The 16,868-nt window shown below is 48.4% G+C and overlaps 1 protein-coding gene across 3 annotated transcripts in view; it reads left to right on the top strand.

Annotated features, from left to right (window-relative positions):
* Positions 1-7,275: 7,275 nt before the first annotated feature.
* Positions 7,276-16,868, top strand: part of ERI3 (ERI1 exoribonuclease family member 3) — a 136,227-nt gene continuing 126,634 nt past the window's right edge. Inside the window, exon 1 of one of the 3 annotated variants that reach the window (XM_030034018.2) lies at positions 7,276-7,365. The gene's annotated coding sequence lies outside the window, so the exon portion shown is untranslated. The other 2 variants (XM_030034020.2, XM_030034019.2) reach the window with 2 other exon arrangements.

The following is a 16,868-nucleotide window of genomic DNA, read 5'->3' as shown; positions in this document are numbered from 1 at the left end:
CCAGCAGACCAGTTTTCTACCAGAAAACGCTGATGGGAGTAACTGGAAGTATTTTCTAGGATGTATCAACATTATCCAAGCTTTTGCTGAGAAATTATCCAAAATGTTCATATGTTTTTCTTCTCATCTCCTTCTGACAGTATTGTTTTACTCCTGTGTTATACATTTATACCCCTTTCGGTCCAAGCTCTTGGCCAAAAACACGGGGTCTCCTGAGCTGAGGGGGAGCCAGGCGCTCTCTGGGTACGATATTTTTCCTTTGCGAAGTTTCGCTTCCCTGCCCGCAGCAAGAATCAAACCACCAGTGACGATGGGCTTGTGCCAGGCCATTTTCCTGCCAGCCATCAGCCCGAGAGCTACTTCAGGTCTTGTCAACAATCATGTTCCCTGTGCTTGTTCGGGTTGTGCTGGGCGCTTCTCTTCTGCCTGGCTGCTCTAGTCTCTTATGTCCATCTTTTAAAAGCACTTTTGAAAAATAGCAGTCAAAACCCGTCATCCCCCCTGGCTTGGGGAAGGGATCCTCGTCATTCCTGATATTCGGTTTCGTGAAGAAACTTAGCTGATTTAATAGGGATCTTAAAAAGGGTGGAGATTATGCCTGTCGATGTAATGTACGGTATAAGGAAACGTAACAGTGTGCTGTAATGGATGGTTTGGACTTCTAGAATTATGTAATAATAAAAGAAAAGAAACGTCAAAGTGGCAAAGTGAAAAGGAAAATACTATTTTTATTTGGGAATATGTCATTAAATGAAAAAAATCAGAGCGCTAAACTTTTTGTCCCTGCTTAGGTCAAAAATCATATTTTTTGAAACCTCAGAATTTCCCAAGGGACACAAATTCCTTTATTATTATTTTTGGCCAGCTGTCTTCCATATGACTGCCCGTGAAAAGTATTTTATCTCGAGTTAAAATCCCACACATAAAAATGTCTCTCTACCTTCCAGCAGGTGTGCTTGTCCTATGGGAAGATTTGCTTTATCAGCAATTTGTTCCTCCAGGAGAAACGCTTAATTTTAGATGTTTTTTCCATTTACACTTAGAGTTCAAGACACTTGAGCAGCGGCTCAGTATTGGGTGGCCTGTGCAGGCGTCAGAACCCTTCCTTTATACACTGCAACCCTATTAGCTAAAATACTGGCAAAGAGATTTTGGTGAAGTGGGTTTTTTTAATGTCCCATTAAAAATGTTTAAAATGTTTAAAAATGTCCCATTTCACTGCTGTTGATGCCCTCACTTTGAAATACAGCTTTCCCATGACGACATAGCTGTAAAACACATTCAACTTTTTTTTTTTTTTAATTTTTTTTTACTAGTTAGCAATGGAGTTTTGCTATAGCCATTAAAATATAAAGAATAAACTGCACCCAACTGTACAATATTTTTTTACCAGCATTTATAGTGACAATATAAACTGTGAGGGTTAAGCCTGAATTTTTTTGTGGATGGCATTGGAATATCAAGATTAAGTATACAGTGCAAGCACAAGGGTTTTATGGCATACAGTAATGTAAAAAAGGTTGTATTTCTTTAGCAAATTGACATCACTGTTTGTCCTTCTTTCTTTGTACTTCTTGGGTCTGATTTTTAGGAGGGAGAGTTGGAAAAGGCATGGTAGATGATTCAGTGCAGCTCCCTTGAACCGGAATGGGGTTGGCACCGATGGGATGTTTTACGGTGCTGTAAGTGGCTGGTTTCATGGTTCCCACCGCTCCTCTCGGGAGGTGATCCCACAATTTAATGCATCGTAGCCTCAGGAAATTTCTCCTGATGTTCAGCCTATGTTTTCCTTCGGTCAAACATCTTGTGGAAATGCTCTGGTGAGTGGTCGTTTTATTTTGTGCTTTGGTGCTGACACCTTCCTGACACACGTAGGTAGTTTTTCTCCTCATCCCACATACAAAGTGAGGGTAAGGGGCAAAAGCTGGATTCACTGGGCACTTTCCACCCTCCCTCCTTACCCAAGCCACCTACCCAGGGGTGCTCCTGCTTTCTGAAGCACACACATTGGTCGTAGTTTCACGTCCAGCGCCAAGCCCTGTGTGCCCGGGGCGGTCACACCGCGCCCCTGCAGAGGGGAACCGTGGTGGCGTGCAGCCCAAGCTACACAGTTGTTTGCATTTGCTTTGCATTTCATTGCATCCTCCCGCGCTCTTGAATAGCGGGGGATATTTTAGAGACAGGACCAGCCTGTCTGTCCAGCTTCGTACAGTGCATGTTCCATCAATGTGAGGTCCAGCAGGGACCAACCCAGCAAAGCACAGGCTAGAGAAATGTAATGCTCCCATGCATCAAACCCCAGAGCTTTGCCCAAGTCCAAGCCCCAGCAGACCTTCTACAGAGACGTCCTCTCCTGATCTGAAATGTCCAAGACTCCCTGGACCTCTGTTGTAATGGCCCAGTCAATAGCCACTTTCTGATGTCCTGCTATGTTTTTCTAATGCACTTTATTTCCTAGCCTGCCAAAGGCTGTCCCTCTCACCTCTGTTTTAACTGGAAAAGGATTTCCACCCCATGGCCCTGATTCCCGCTGAATTAATGGTTTTTGAACTGAATCAGCACATTTGAAGTTAAAACAGATCCCCACTGAGTCTGTACATTTTTATTACTGTGCAAGGAGTGCTTAGGAAAATAAAAGGAACAAGAAAGCCCTGAGAGTGGACCACCCTGTTGAGGGGGGAAATATAGAAATCAAGCATGTTTATATGAGTGATATTTATAGGGTCAAGTGACAAATATTGTACGAGGCCTTGGAGCCCAGCTCAGGAATACCACGTACCAGTCTGGGCAGTCGTGCTCAAGGAAATTTAATTGAAACTGAAGCAGGTGCAGAGGACGTCTACTAAGATGGTGTGGGAAATGGAAAGCTAAGGTGGTGAGGAGACACAAGAATAAAACGGTTTGTTTAGCCCAGCAAAACAAAGATGACAAAGATGACTGGGATCTGAGAGCTGCCTATAAATACACCAGGGGAGGAAAAACCCCCGCAAGTGAAAGCAAAGGATCATTTTGCCAGAGTAAATTAGTGTAAACTAGCTATGAATACATTTTATCTGGGAATTAGAGGAAGTTTCCCATCTGTCAGGCAGAGAAGACCTGAAGAAGCCTTCTGCTTGGGTTAGCATGGGCAAGTAAACACACGTATTTGAAGATGGAGGTTGATAAATTTACTGGGATGTTGCATGGGAAATTATATTACAAGATGGAAGAGAATGGCTCAGTAACCTTGGGGCTCCTTTCCCGGCCTATACTCCTACATGTGGATTGCTTTTGTGATCTGAAATCCTCTTTTGCCTTTCCTTTGTGGAGGACATCAGCACCTTTAAAATCTCCTGTCCTTATCACCCAAGAGCCCTGTGCTGCATCTGCAAACCTCCTGGCCCCACAGACCTGCTGTTGCTGCTGCTCCCAAATTCATCAAGGGGGTCACTGTCAAACAATGAGACACATTTGCTCCCACCGGGGTTGAATGAGCCGCTTTCTTTCAAAACACCCTTTAATTGACAGCTAGGAATAGCTTTCCATGATGACAAGCTGTCATTAATATCATTCACCAGAATGATACCCCAGTGGTAGTGCATGTGTTTAGAGGAAAAGGGAGAGAGAAATCCTCTGCAAACAAATGTTTCAACAGAATACATGAACTGAGCTGTGGTTTCAAGAATGACAACATGAATATAAAAATGTACGTTGTGAATATTAGTATTCCCTTAAATATGTGTTCACGTTGGTTAATGAGTCCCACCGGTGGCATTAGTAACTGAAGGATTTGGGTTGGCACGTTATTAACTTGTTAAGTAGAAAACAGTGATACAAGACTACTTGTCATGTGTATTATAAGACATTTAAAAGTTGCATTCAGCATAAGCAGCTGAACAGAACTAACAGAGTCGCCTTTAAAATGAGGTGATGTTTCTTTGTGCTGTAATCACGTAACATCCCATTGCTTTTAAAGGAGCTGTGGGCCCTTGGGAAGGAGGTACCGGGAGCAAGGCTGGGGAGGCAGTCGGTGGGACCCTCCCTCCTCCTCTGTGCTGACCCAGCTGTAGGCAGCGACCTGGTAGTCCATCTCAGGCTAGGATGGGCTCAGCCCTTTATTCACATGGAGGATCCCCTGGAGCTGCCACACGGGGTCGGGGCGGGGGGGGGGATGTGTGTGTTATTCTGTATTTTCTGCCTTACCCTGCCCCACCAGTTTGCTGCCTTCTCGTAAAGCCCTGTCCATCCGTCAGCCCAGAGGTGGCTGCACAGCTGTGCTGAATGAAATGATGCTTTGTTAGGAAAGTGTTGGGGTTTTATAACAAATAAAACTTACAGGTAACTGTAGACCAGGCTGCTGCATCTGCTGGTGGTAGCACAGGGGATCCAGCCATAGGAGAGGGGGCACAGCTGAAAGCTTCGAGCTGCCCTTTCCACCCAGGGTTCGAAGATAGTTCTTAGTGTAAACCAGGACAGCCCAGACACTGCCCCAGCGTGCACCCTATTCCTTCTGGGCTGCTTCTAGCCATCCCAAAATCTCTAAAGTAGGACAAGCAATTAAGACACCAGAGCAGCTCCTGAAACACACTCGCTTGCTCTTGGACTGACGGAGGGCTGATTCTGTCGGTCCTGAGGCAACGGGGTAGCGGGACTGGCATGGGCTGTGCTATCAGGAATAAATAACGTGACCCTGATCAGCAGCTATGAGCCCTTTTGCCCACTTTGCCCAATCTGCATGACGCAGTTTCTCAGCATTGCTTGCCCAGGGCCCCATGGCAGTTGTCCACCTTTGCAGTGCCTACCTCTGCCACTGACTGAGTCCCCTGGGGAAGGGAGCTGCTCCCAGCAAGGACGCTACAGGGGCCCTGTGCATTGATGGGGCCTCAGTAGATCACCCTCGTTCATTTTTTCCAGAAGCCTGGAGTGAGCCAGATTAATCTGTATGGATCATTTTCAGTGGCCTGCAGTGTTCATGTGAGACATGCACGCTCACATAAGATAGGCTCAGATATGAACACTACAGAAACAGTGACAATATTTAATAAAACATGCCTCTCCTCAAACTGGTTTGGGTGCCGCCTTTGGCAGCTGATAGCTGTGCCAGAAAAAACGACCTCTTTGAAAGTGCAGTTGCTGAAGGGAATTGCGTTGCTGTCTTTGCAGTCTTTGGAGGACAACTTGTTCAGATCTCACAAGGGTCACTGAGGCTGACAGAAGCCAGGTGGTGGCCCCAGGTTATTGCAGATGCTCAGCTGGGAAAAGGGGTTCCTCCCCCCCAAAAAATGGGCAGGAGGAAATCTCCCGCCTGCTGTGCTGCCTGACAAACCTGGGAAACAGCACGAGGCTTGGCTGATGAAAAAAGGACATGCACACATCTATGAGCCATTCATTGTTTGTCTAGACTGAGAAAAAAATTTTTTTTTACTGCTAGATGCAGAGGTCAGCAGCGAAAAGGCCTCCTCTCTCTCATCCTTCTAGAAACACAGGCAGGCTGCGAGCCCTAAATTTCAAGCTTTGGGGCTGCAGCGTAATTTCAAGCACGTCTCAGCCAGTTTCCATCCCTGATAAGGAGGGGCAGGGACAGATCGTTCAAGGAATGCCACAGCACAAAGGCCTTCAATTCGCTCTCCTGGACTCCTGGCAAACCATACATCAGTCACCAAAGGCTTGACAAATCACAGCCATACAGCTAAGCTTAGAAGTAAAACTTTACATTATCCTTGCTTATGTGGGTGGGAGGCTGAGAGATGCCAAATCTAAGAGGGCTTAAAGGAATTCTTTCTATTATTAAATGGTTTGCTGTTGGTATTTTTATGGTTCTGACATGCTACTTTCATGATTCAGGCCTCCCAAGTTCAAGGCTGCATACAAAGAGAGCAAAAAGATAAATCCAGCCTGAAGAGCTGGCAACGCAATTAAAGGCAGGGGCACCAGGCAAACCCGGCCAGGTAGCCGGGACAGTGTGCGCAGCCCACCTTGCGTGGAGCGGCAGTCAGCGATCTCTGCACTCTGGTGCTTACCTTTGTCCAATATTTTAAGGCATGGAGCCAGAGAAAGGCTTAAGGGATGATTTGAAGAGGACAGCAAGATGACACAGAGGTAGGACTGCTCCTGCCTGCAGGCAGAGGGTGGGTGAGGTGACCGCTAGGATCCCTCGCAGTCCTATTTGTGCCAGTCGGTGACTCAACCGGCGACCGGTTTGTGACACAAAAAAGAGTTTGCTCTTTGCACACATGTGGAGTATCAGGGACGGTGCAAAGGAGCTGCTGGCTTGAAATGTGGAGGCGTGAGTTAATGTGGGGGGCAAGGAAGGAAGCAAAGCAGGGAATGGCCCCGGCTAGTACGCTTGTACTAGCACAGCTGCGCTTTCCAGGGGTCACGGATGCGGCAGTAGGCTGAAGATTAGGTACCATTGCAGGTAAGATGTGCGTGTCCTGGCTGAGGGTGCCAGCCACATGCGTGGGGAGGAGATGCCACAGTTTAGGGGTGTCTGGTGGAGACCGGCCAAGGTCCAGACACAGGTTTAGGATCAAAGAGCTGCACGAACGCAGAAGAACTGGCAGCCGGTGACCGATGTCCAAGCGAGGGGGAGGAAAGACAGCCCCAGGCTTGCCGAGGGACCTGACTATGACTTAATCCAGATGAAACGGAGGGAGGAAACGCTGGCCAGCATCAGCTGCGGTTACTGCTGCAGCCCTACCCGGCCACCGTGAAGACCGACAGAGAGCTACCGGCGCCGGCCTCGCCGCCCTGACCCAGAGGAAGCCAAGCGGTGCCGTGAGGCTGGCGGCGGCAGCAGCGGGGGCCGGGGGAGACCCCCGCAGAGGGGTCCCCGGTGAGACCCGCACCCGCAGCCGGCGCCGCCCCGGCACGGGGGACGTGCCCTCTCCCTGCTGCAGCCCACGCGAACTCCCGGCGTGCGTGGTATGACATTTACAGCCGAACGCCGGGCTCGCTGGGGCCCGGGCGGCGCACAGAGAGGGGAGGCCTCGGGGGCCGGGCGGAGGTGGCGCTGGGGGACCCACGGGGGGCGAGCAAGGGGCGGCCCCGGGGGACGGGAGGAGGTGAGCCGGTGGGGAGGGGAAGGGGTGGCCGACGGGCGCGCAGGGGTGGGGGGGGGCGGCCACCGCGGGCCGGCGCCCGGGGACCCGGCGCGGCGGCGGCGGCGGCGTCGAGGCGCGGCCACGCGGCGGGGCAGGGCGAGGGGGGCGGCGCGGCGCCGCCGAACTACAAGCCCCAGCGTGCCCCGCGCCGCGGCGGGCGGCGGGCGGCTGCGCGAGGGGGCGCGGCGGGGAGGAAGCCCCGCCCCCGGCGGCGGCAGGCGGCGCTGCGGTTGGCCGGCGGCGCTGCCGCTCAGAGCGGGGTCGGGGGTCAGAGTGCGCGGAGGTGAGTGGCGGTGTTGGGGACTCGTGGTGCGGAGTGTGTGCGGGGCGGGGGGGGAGGGCCGGGCCGGGGCGGCCCCCCGCCGCGGGGCGGAGGGGGGGGGCGAGAGCACGGCGCCGTCGGGCAGCGGGCGGCGGCACGGCCGCGGCGGGGCCCGGCCGGCGCGGGGGCCCGGCAGGCCCGGCGGAGGCGTGGGGCCGCCGTGGCCCGGGGCGGGGGGTGGAGGCCTGGCCCGGAGCCGGGGGGCGGGGGGGGGGGGGAGAGCCGGGGAAAGGGGAGGGAGGGGGGGGCGTGGGGGCGCGGCCTGGCCCCCCGCGGCGGCGGGGCCTGCGGCGGGGCGGCGGGCCGCGGCCGGGGGTGTGGGGCGGCGAGCCGGGCTGCGGGGCGGACGGCGGCGGGGGTGTGGGGAGGCCGTCGGGGGGGGCGGCCCCGGCCCGAGGGGAGGGCGCGGGGCGGTGGCGGGCAGGCGTGGCGGCGCCTCGTCCGCTCGACGCCGAGCCACGGGCTCCTCTCTGGTGGAGCTGGGGGCCGCCGGGCCCTCCGCTCCGCGGGCTCTGGCTTGGGTGGACGTCTGGAGAGTGGCGGCGGCGGCCCCCCCGGGTCCCGGCCAGAGCGGGATCAGGTGCTGTTCAGGCTCGAGGAGGGGGAAAAACGTGTCTCCCCGGGGGGCGGGGGGCGTGCGCGGGGTGAGCGAGAGGCAGCAGCGACGAGGGTTTTTCATGTTCCTTTTGGGATGTGGAGGTTCATAGACGGCGGTGATGGGGAGTAGGAGGTTTTATTTTTTTTTTTTTTTTTTTTTTTTTTTCCTGTTTTTTTTTTTATCCTGTGAGATTGAACTGGTCACCTGTCTCAGATCTTGAGACTGAAGTAAACTTGAGAAGGCTTAGAAGTGCAGGATCTGTTTACTTGTTTCCTGACTGGCAGTAGGAATCTCTTCTCCTGTTCTTTTCTTGCTGCTGTGCCGTTACAGGTGTTTCTTCTAAACTGAGATACATGAAGAGGTGTTGTCGTTTACTCCTTATGTTCTCTCTTTTACAAGTCCTGTGTCTGGTGGATTTACGTGGTCATTGCTGGCCTGTTTGCTAATAAGTCTGACATTTGTTTTACTACTTTTTTACTTATCTCTTTCCTCATTGAGCTTCTGGTTTCAGAAGTGGGTGGATTGACGGCTGCTGCTTAGTCTGAACTCTTAATATTCTTTCAGCAGTGATGCGAGGGACCAGCAAGTTTTCTAATAGGTTAATGCTTGCACTGTGCCTCAGGAAGGATGAGGTGCGCAGGGCCCCGGGCAGGTACATTGCAAAGGCACTTGTCCCATCAGATACTGTTAGATAGTCATTTGAGGATATATATATTTTTTTTAATGGTAACTTGACTTTATTTTATCCTTTAGTTGCTCTTTGCAACATTGTAGCATCTCATATCACTTGATGTTAAAGTTGGCATTTGAACTTTTATTTCCAAGAATGAATTGTTCTTAAAATAAGTAATGTGTTAGAAGTCCAGTTGGTTACTTTTCAATGTGTGGGCTTGGGAAATTTGATTTGAGATATTTTTGTTTCCCTTTTCAAGTACTGAATTCTGGCCTTTGCAACTGAATTTTCATGTTAGTTTATAGTGTGGACTAAATGCCTGTCTTGTTTCAAAGAGTGGCCCTTTTATGGTTTTCGTTCATCTCAGACTTTGGGTTGCTCCACATGAATGGTGTGTTGGGGGGTTTTTTTGTTTGTTTGTTTTTAAAAAAAGCCAGACAGATTTGACTGTTGCCAAAATCCAAAAGAAGAAACCCATTAAAGCATTAAAAAGAAAATGCTCATGTGCTTGATGCTAAATAAAGAAGTCCTTGGATTGAGTATACACTAATATGACCTAAAGTTTCTGGTCTGCAGTTGAGAGATACTTAACTTGATTCCTTTAGGAGGCCCGATTACAGCTGTTCTGGTGCTTGTCTTGTTTTGGCTCTGTTAACTTTGGTAGGCCTTGATTTTATTTATTCTTCCCCACCCCCTGCCTCCCCCTTAAATTTTGGAAATGGAGCTCTGGAAGAGACTTAAATGTGTTAAGTTTTGCACTTGACTCTCCCCGTGTATCAGTCCAGTAGCCACCTCCAGTAAAGGGCCTCAAGACTGCAGAGTGCAGGTCTGGTGAAGTTAAGGTAAACAGTGTAGGACCAGCCACTCTGACTGTACTTATAGGAGAACACTGAAGGCTATTAAGCAACTATGCATTTGTCACAAGTCTGTCCTTGGATCCGAAGCACGTGTTATTGCTGGAAGTGGTCATCGCGGAGACTCCTGGTATTTTACTCTAGTAGGGCTGAGCTAATATACCAGCATGGTGCAATGGCAGGCAGGCAGATGAGGGGAGAAGAGGACAAGTTGTGGCTCTCAAAGCGTAACCTAGAGCAGAGGTGCTGGCTGTTGCTGCTAGATACCGTTTGGTAACTTTTCTCTCCCCCAAGAGAAGTTACCTGTGTTGGCCAAATGCCACCTGAGAAGTTGCATTTTCTCCAGATAGGTTATGCAGGTAAAGATACTTCACTCCCAACCAAAAAAAAAAAAAAAAAATTTCTTTTTTTTTTAAATTTCAGCTGTATTTGTTACAGTTGGTTGGTTTGTTTTTTTTTTTGTGGTTGAATGTTAGGGTCAACGTCTTCTCTGGCTGGTTTTCCAGGCTCACTGAGACTGGGTTGTGTGGAAACCATGCCCCACTGTAGCTGCTACCTTGCTTGGAGCATTTGCCTGTCTACCAGGACAGAACTTTAACGGAATACAGACTTTTTTTTTAAACACTTTTGGAGTTCATTTGTGAAGATCAAAAGCAACCAGTGTATTGAGCAATGCAAGTGTTGTCTCCCTGAATCCAGGCTGAGATTTATTTGGCACTCTTGGGTGTTAACCTTCAAGTTCATTTTTCAGATAACGAAGGTGTGCAGCTGTATAAGTGGTGTGAACAACTGTGGCATTCATGTGTATGAAAATCAAGTAATTATGCGTGCTAGATTCCATTAAACAAAGGGTGGCCTGCTATGTCTCCTTTCCACTAAATTAGGTCAATATGCGATAGCTTTTACTGACTAGAAGCGTAGTAGCTACAAATCTCTTACTCCTGGCACTAGGAGCTCTGCTGTGGATTGAGGGCACTGAAATGCCATAAATTTCAGAACTTGCTCCAAAGACCGGGGCTGGGAAAGTATGAATGAAAACTAAGATGTGTTATTTTTTGACAGCGAATAGATTGACCATTGGAACGAGCTGTCTGAAGGTAGTGGGGAGCCTCCATACTTGATGCTGCAATTCAAGGCCAGAAACTTTTCTGAAAGGTGTTCAAGCCTTTGGGCTCAATTCAGGAGTAATGAAGTGGAAACTTTATGGCCAGCATTACATGAGGTTCAGACAGGATAGTCCGATGGGCTTTCCGACTTCAAGTTTTATGTGTTTATGCTGCTAGAGCCAAGATACCTTCTCCATTTCCTGCAAAGTGCCACGCCATCCCAGGTGTACGTATCCTGGTCTGAGTACGTGGCTGGGTGAGCGGCTGAGCCGACCAACAGCTCCCAGTGGCTCATCTTCCTCCTGCTTCTGCCAGTGTGGGCCCATCCTCTCCTTTGAGCTTTGGCACTCATCCAGCCTGACCCCGAGCTGATTCGTCTCACTAAACCAGCAGGAAACTATCTTGTTTTAATTGTGTTTTATTCTGGCTGCATTAGTCCTTTTATAGGTTCCTGTGGTTGAATTGGCTCACAGAGGGGCCAGACAAGCTCAGGAACTGGTGTAGGGAAATCAGCAGGAGAGTAAGACCGAGAGGGAAGGACAGGCCTGCCTCCTTTTGGCCTCCCAGACCTATTGGCTTGGTTACCCCCATTTTGTGTAGCTTCACCCTGGCGCATTTTCTTTATGACTCCCACGCAGAGGCGAGGGACTGGGCTAGAGGATTCTTGGTCTGATCCTCTGCAACCATTCTTTTCCTTAATACCAAATCTGCTCTTCCACTGTGACTTTCCAGTCTTTTGCTGTATGCATCTCTGTTGTTGCTGCTTTGTTTTAATTTTTGTTGTTTCCTTCCTCTACGTTTCCTCTAAGTGACCAGTCCTTTACTGTGTGGAACTTCTTCAGACTCCAGCTTAGACCTGTTTGCCTATTTGCAGTTACTCTTGGAGGAGGTTTAAAAATACACAGCAAAGCCTGTCTTAGGAGACCAGTCAAGGAGCTGACAAAAGTGGGTTGCCTAGCAGAGGTGGCCTGATAAAATTGGAGTGGAATTGTACTGTGCATCTTTGGGACGGCTTCTGGGTGGTCTGTTCAGACGAGTTTGAGTCCTGGCGGTGTGGAGTCTTGTGCGGGTTTCACTGTGTTGTCAAGTGAACTGAGATGTGTTTGTTTCCCAGCCTCATAGGGTGCGATAGCCCCAGCAAGTGCTTCCCTAAGTAATCAGCGCCTTCGGCCTTGCTCATTGTGATCTCACAAGCCATCGCGTCTGTGATGTCACAATGGAAGAGATTCTGGTGCTCTGACATAGCTGACATATCTGGTGGTGCCTTTGACATATCAGCCAAGGAATGCAGCGGGAAGAATGAGCTCAAGAAACGGGAGAGACCTTCCTTAACCCGAGAGCGCCCTCCATCCTTTAGTCAACCCTTTCCGTGTTCACTTATCTCTTCCATAATGGCCATATAGAGGGAAGCTGGTGCCTATATAGAGTGAATTATTTTTTTTAATTGAACTATCAAGATGCACGTATCTCCCAGATGAGTGGTTGCCTGACTTTGCTCCTGTAACCCTCATTCTTCTCTGCTGTTACCCTCACTTGTTGTATTGCATCTAATTTTAGACTGTAAGTTCTTGAGAACAGGGTCCTCTTCATCTCTAGTGGGAAGAGGCTGGGTGCAATTGCGGAGTGCTGTAAAAACAAAATGATTGATGCCAAGTTGTATCTGAGCTGAGTAATGATGGGATAGCATATAGGCATCCCATGGCAGTGCTTTGGGAAAGTTACATTACAAATTTTCCAAAACACGGGCTTGGTTGTCTAGCAGTGCTGGAGACAAACCCAACCAAAAGTGAAGGGAGTGCAACCATGGAATTGTACTGGATTCATGTTCAAGGGATGATACTGTGAGGTTAACAAATTAAAGAAGCAAATTTACCTGTCTAAAATTATGTTACATTATTAAAACGGTTCCAAAAGCTTTGTGTTTTGTTGTTTGTTTTACTTTATGTATTTTTTTTTTTTTGCAAGTTTGGATGGTGACAGTGGATAAGCTGGTTTTGTTCATAGTCTCTCATTTCCTGCCTTGCAGGCTAGCCAGGTGCTGTCATTTTTGGACTGTAGTTCATCTAATGAAATATTTGGGTTTAGGTTAAGGTTGATTAAAAAAAAAATAGTTATCTCTATTGTTCTTCAGTTATATCTTCACACAACTGAAATATGGGCTCACATTTGACCTCTGAGTATGCATTTGAATGGCTACCAAAATGGAAGTCCTGCGGTTTTTTTGTTATACTCTGTTCCAGGTGTTGCTAAATGTATGCAATTTTGTTCTACAAAAAGCATCTTTATTACCCTATCTTTTTACTCTTTATATTTATAATTTAATAAAATAAGACAAACCTGACTTACATTTTGGATTGGTTTTGGTTGCTCTAGCCTTGAGTTCAGTTGTCTGTAGGAGGCCAGGAGTCACAGCTGCCCCTACCCAGGCTTTGCACAGGCAATGAACTGAAGCGTATGACTCCCAAAGCTTGCTTGCTTTTATTTTTTAATTTTAGTTTGTCTTGTCCTTTAGATTAGTGTTGGGGTTTTTTTGTTTGTTTATGACAAACTTTACTTTTTTGTTTGCTGTAACAAAGTAATCTAACGTGTAAACACAGGCTCTCGTAAAACACATAATTTCTGGGGTGACCCCTCCAACCTGAACTTAGTTTTTTGTCTTCTTGCCCCCTCCCTACATCAGCTTATCAAACTGGACAGTGAAGGGAAATATTTTGGGGTTAAAGGCAAGCTGTTAAAGTTATGCCTTCTCTTGCTGCCAGGTGATTTTAATTAGATGTGGTTGTAAAAAGTAAATATTAATGTTATGTGCAAAGAGCCCATTAAGCTCAAGTTCCTAGGCTAATTTCTCTCACCATTGATCAATTTGAATCCTCTGCAACTTGCGTGGTGCACATCTCTGTATGTGGCTTTGGGGCTGTCCCGCAGGTGGGGGAGAGCACTTGTAATGCCCTGCTGGCTTTTGTCACCAGTGTTCTTCACGTGGCGGGAGTTCCCCATCTCGTTCCTTGCTGCTTGTGGTTGCCCCTAAGCGGCTTCCCCGGTGGGAAGCCTGGAGCGTGACAGCCACCAGTGCAGATTCTCTTGTTTTGCGCTCGGTGGGGCCCCTGGCAAGCCGGCAGCTACAGCTGGCACTTGCCTTTCTCCTGGCTTTCCTTACTTGCTGGTGATCAAACTGTCGTGCTTTAGTATCGTGTGCTTGGACCACTAACAAGCGAGAGCTGTAGTCAGCCTGAGCTTGTCTTGTTACCTGCGGCTGATGTCCAGAGATTTAATTTTTTTTTAATTATTTTTAAAAGATAGTTGCTGATTATAGCCGGTGATGTCACATGTGGCACCCGCTGTTATACAGCACATAACGTGAACTTTATCTTCCAGCCGAAGCCCACCACACATGGCCATTTCCCATGTTATTGGGTGTTGCAAATGTAAAGTGCTGTCACATTTTCCTAGGTCTGTGTACAATCTGTCAAAATAATTCCTGAGGTCCAGCCTCAGTTCATGGTCCCGTTATGTTTCATACGTATCTGTGTAAGGAATTGGAGCTGTGTGATATGAAATATTAACCCAGTGAGGTTGAATGCCAGATGTGACAGCTTGCGCTGTCTGAGATTATAATCTGAACCTGTGTGCATAAGAAATCTATATGTGGTGTTTTAGGTTTGGAAATGGAATCACTGAACATGTGGATTTATATGGATAGAGCCGGGTTTCTAATTTTTGAAGCTGTGTTGCTTGCATTGTTGACCGTTGGAAAAAAATATGGGATAATTACTAGTGCCTTGCATTGTCACAGCCGTTTTGAATGCTTTACATGACTTCTAATAAAATGTGTTTGCTCACCAGCTATCTTGTGCTCTGAGGCACTCTGACCTTGCCAAAGAAGATGATGTGAGGTCTTCCCAGGGCACCTCGAGCAGTGGCTGGGTAAACACGCAGTTAAAACTTCATTGGGCTGAAGGTGCAGAGTTTGCAGTGGGGTTGCTCTTATTTGTATGCTGTCTGTGTAGGGGAATCAGCATGCAATACCCCACTTGCACACCTTTGTTTGGAGCTTTGTTGCTCCCTCTGCTACCCGGGAGAGTGGGGAGGAAGGCTGCTTTTAGGATGAGGAGCCTGGTCCTGTCGTTTGACATGGACCACCTGCAGAGGTTGTTAGTGTAAACAGGCACTAGATAGATGCTGGCTGTTATTTCCCTCTGCTGATGTGCCACGGTATGTGTGTGACACAGACCTGCTGGGATCTGGAGTGGTGCTGCTGTGTCTGTGTGGTGACGTGCCTGAATCCTGCCGAGACGGCCGGTTTACCTTTGCTGTGTGGACTCAGTGGCTCGGGAACCTCTGCGCTGCTGTGCATGGTGCGGGCCAGCCTGAAGATTCATGGGGTTTACGTCTGATGCCCTAGTCTTGCCAGTTAAGATACATTAGAGAAGTACTGATCTTGCTCTGTGTGGGTGGATAATGTAGGTTTTATTGCATGTGTTTGATTTAGGGGTTGGAGCCTGCCTGCCTCCCCCACTCCAACTGTATATTTTACTTTATGCAGCAGGCTAAAGACCAGGTTTTCCTGCAACTAACTTACAAGCTGCTTTATTCTGAGATACTATATTTGCTGTGATGGGCCTTTAGATTCATAGCCAGTAGCTTGAGGATTTAAAGCACGTATACCTTAAATATCTCTTATCTGGTGCAGGTTAGAAGTGAATATAGCTAACTTCTATTTGGCTGTAACGCATTTATTAATGACAGTAAAAGTTGTAGATGGAAAAGCAATAGGTAGAATTGAGCCCATTTAGAATAAATGCAATGTTGGGCTCTCCATTATGGTTTTGTAACTTGAGTTTTCAGTTTTCTGTGTACCTGCTCCCTGGCACACTGCTTGAATAAAGCAAGCAGCCCCCCAAAATGTGAAAGCCACAAGGTGGAGATGCATTTACGCCATGGAATTGGCAGCGTGGGCAGGGGCTCAGTCTTAAACATCTCAGCTCCTTTGATTTTTGCCTTTCACTCAAAACCTTGAAAAGGGAAGGTTACCAAATGCATGTTTACTCGAAGCACACAACCTGCTCAGCTGCAATTATCTCCTAATCTGGTCCTTCCGAGTTTCTCTGGTCTCGCAGGTAAATACAGATTTAGCCGTTATTCGAGGCATATTATTTACCTCATTAAGTGTGTGTTTTGGCACGTGCATTATTTACCTGACGGACTAACGGATGGGAGAGAGCAAACGCTGTCTTTTGTGCAAACAGCGACTTTGTTCATGGGCGGCGAGTCCTCCGTTTCGCCTTGCCCGTTTCGGCTCCATGTGTGGGAGCGGGCGCATCCAGCCCTTCACGGCAGCAAAAAGTAAAGGCAGGCGTGGGGAGGCTGGGCGTGGAAACCAGGCGGGTGGGGGGCACGTGGCGCGATGCGCGATGGAGCTCTTGCCCAGAGCCACAAGCAGTGAGACCAACTGTGGGATGGATTTAAATATCTATGTAGCGAGGTGTGTGTGTGTGTATATATATATATATACACACACAGTTAGAGGGGGTGATCATATCCTTGTTCGAGAGGACTGGGTTGCTTCAATTCACCTGTTTTGCTATCGGTCACTCTACCCAGCTATGTAACACCTCCATGAGTTGGGCTTGAACTCTCATCCCAATAAACCTATTAACAGCCCTGAGGCTGACTCGCCTTGGGCAGTGACAGTCCTGTCAAGTTTTTCCTGCAATGTTTTAAAAGAAAAAGCGTAGGGAGGGGAAATCCAGGTAGTCTCATGTGGATAATGTAATTTATTAAATAGCATTTGTTAAATAGAAGCATCAGAAGGTGATGGCTGGGTGAGGTATTTCTTTGGGAGGGAGACTGTAACCTAGAGAGTCCTGCTTGCATTTTACAGTTCCTGCAGTACACAGAGCAAATGAGAACTTCCCTGGGGAGGAGCCTTCCAGCCACCAGACGTGGATTTGTAATGGAGATGGGAGGTTTTGGTGCAACTAACACGTGTTTCAGGGCCAAGCTGTTTGGATGGGTTGTAGTCTTGATATGTGTATTGCTGTATTCAATCCCTACTATGTATCAGAAGTTGCATTGCATATGAAAAGACCAAAGGCCTCCTCAGAAACGTCAATGGCGTTTAGATCAGATTTTCTATGTTTTAAGTGGTTTGTTTTGTGTTCTGCTATGATAAGGTTCAGCAGGGGAGTGTGATCTGGTGCCTGGAGCCATGACTGTTGTGTGTCTCAGTTCTT

The sequence above is a fragment of the Aquila chrysaetos genome, chromosome 12, assembly GCF_900496995.4.
Source record: "Aquila chrysaetos chrysaetos chromosome 12, bAquChr1.4, whole genome shotgun sequence".
In the NCBI taxonomy this organism is placed as follows: Eukaryota; Metazoa; Chordata; class Aves; order Accipitriformes; family Accipitridae; genus Aquila; species Aquila chrysaetos.
This window is presented reverse-complemented; position numbering and strand designations above follow the sequence as displayed.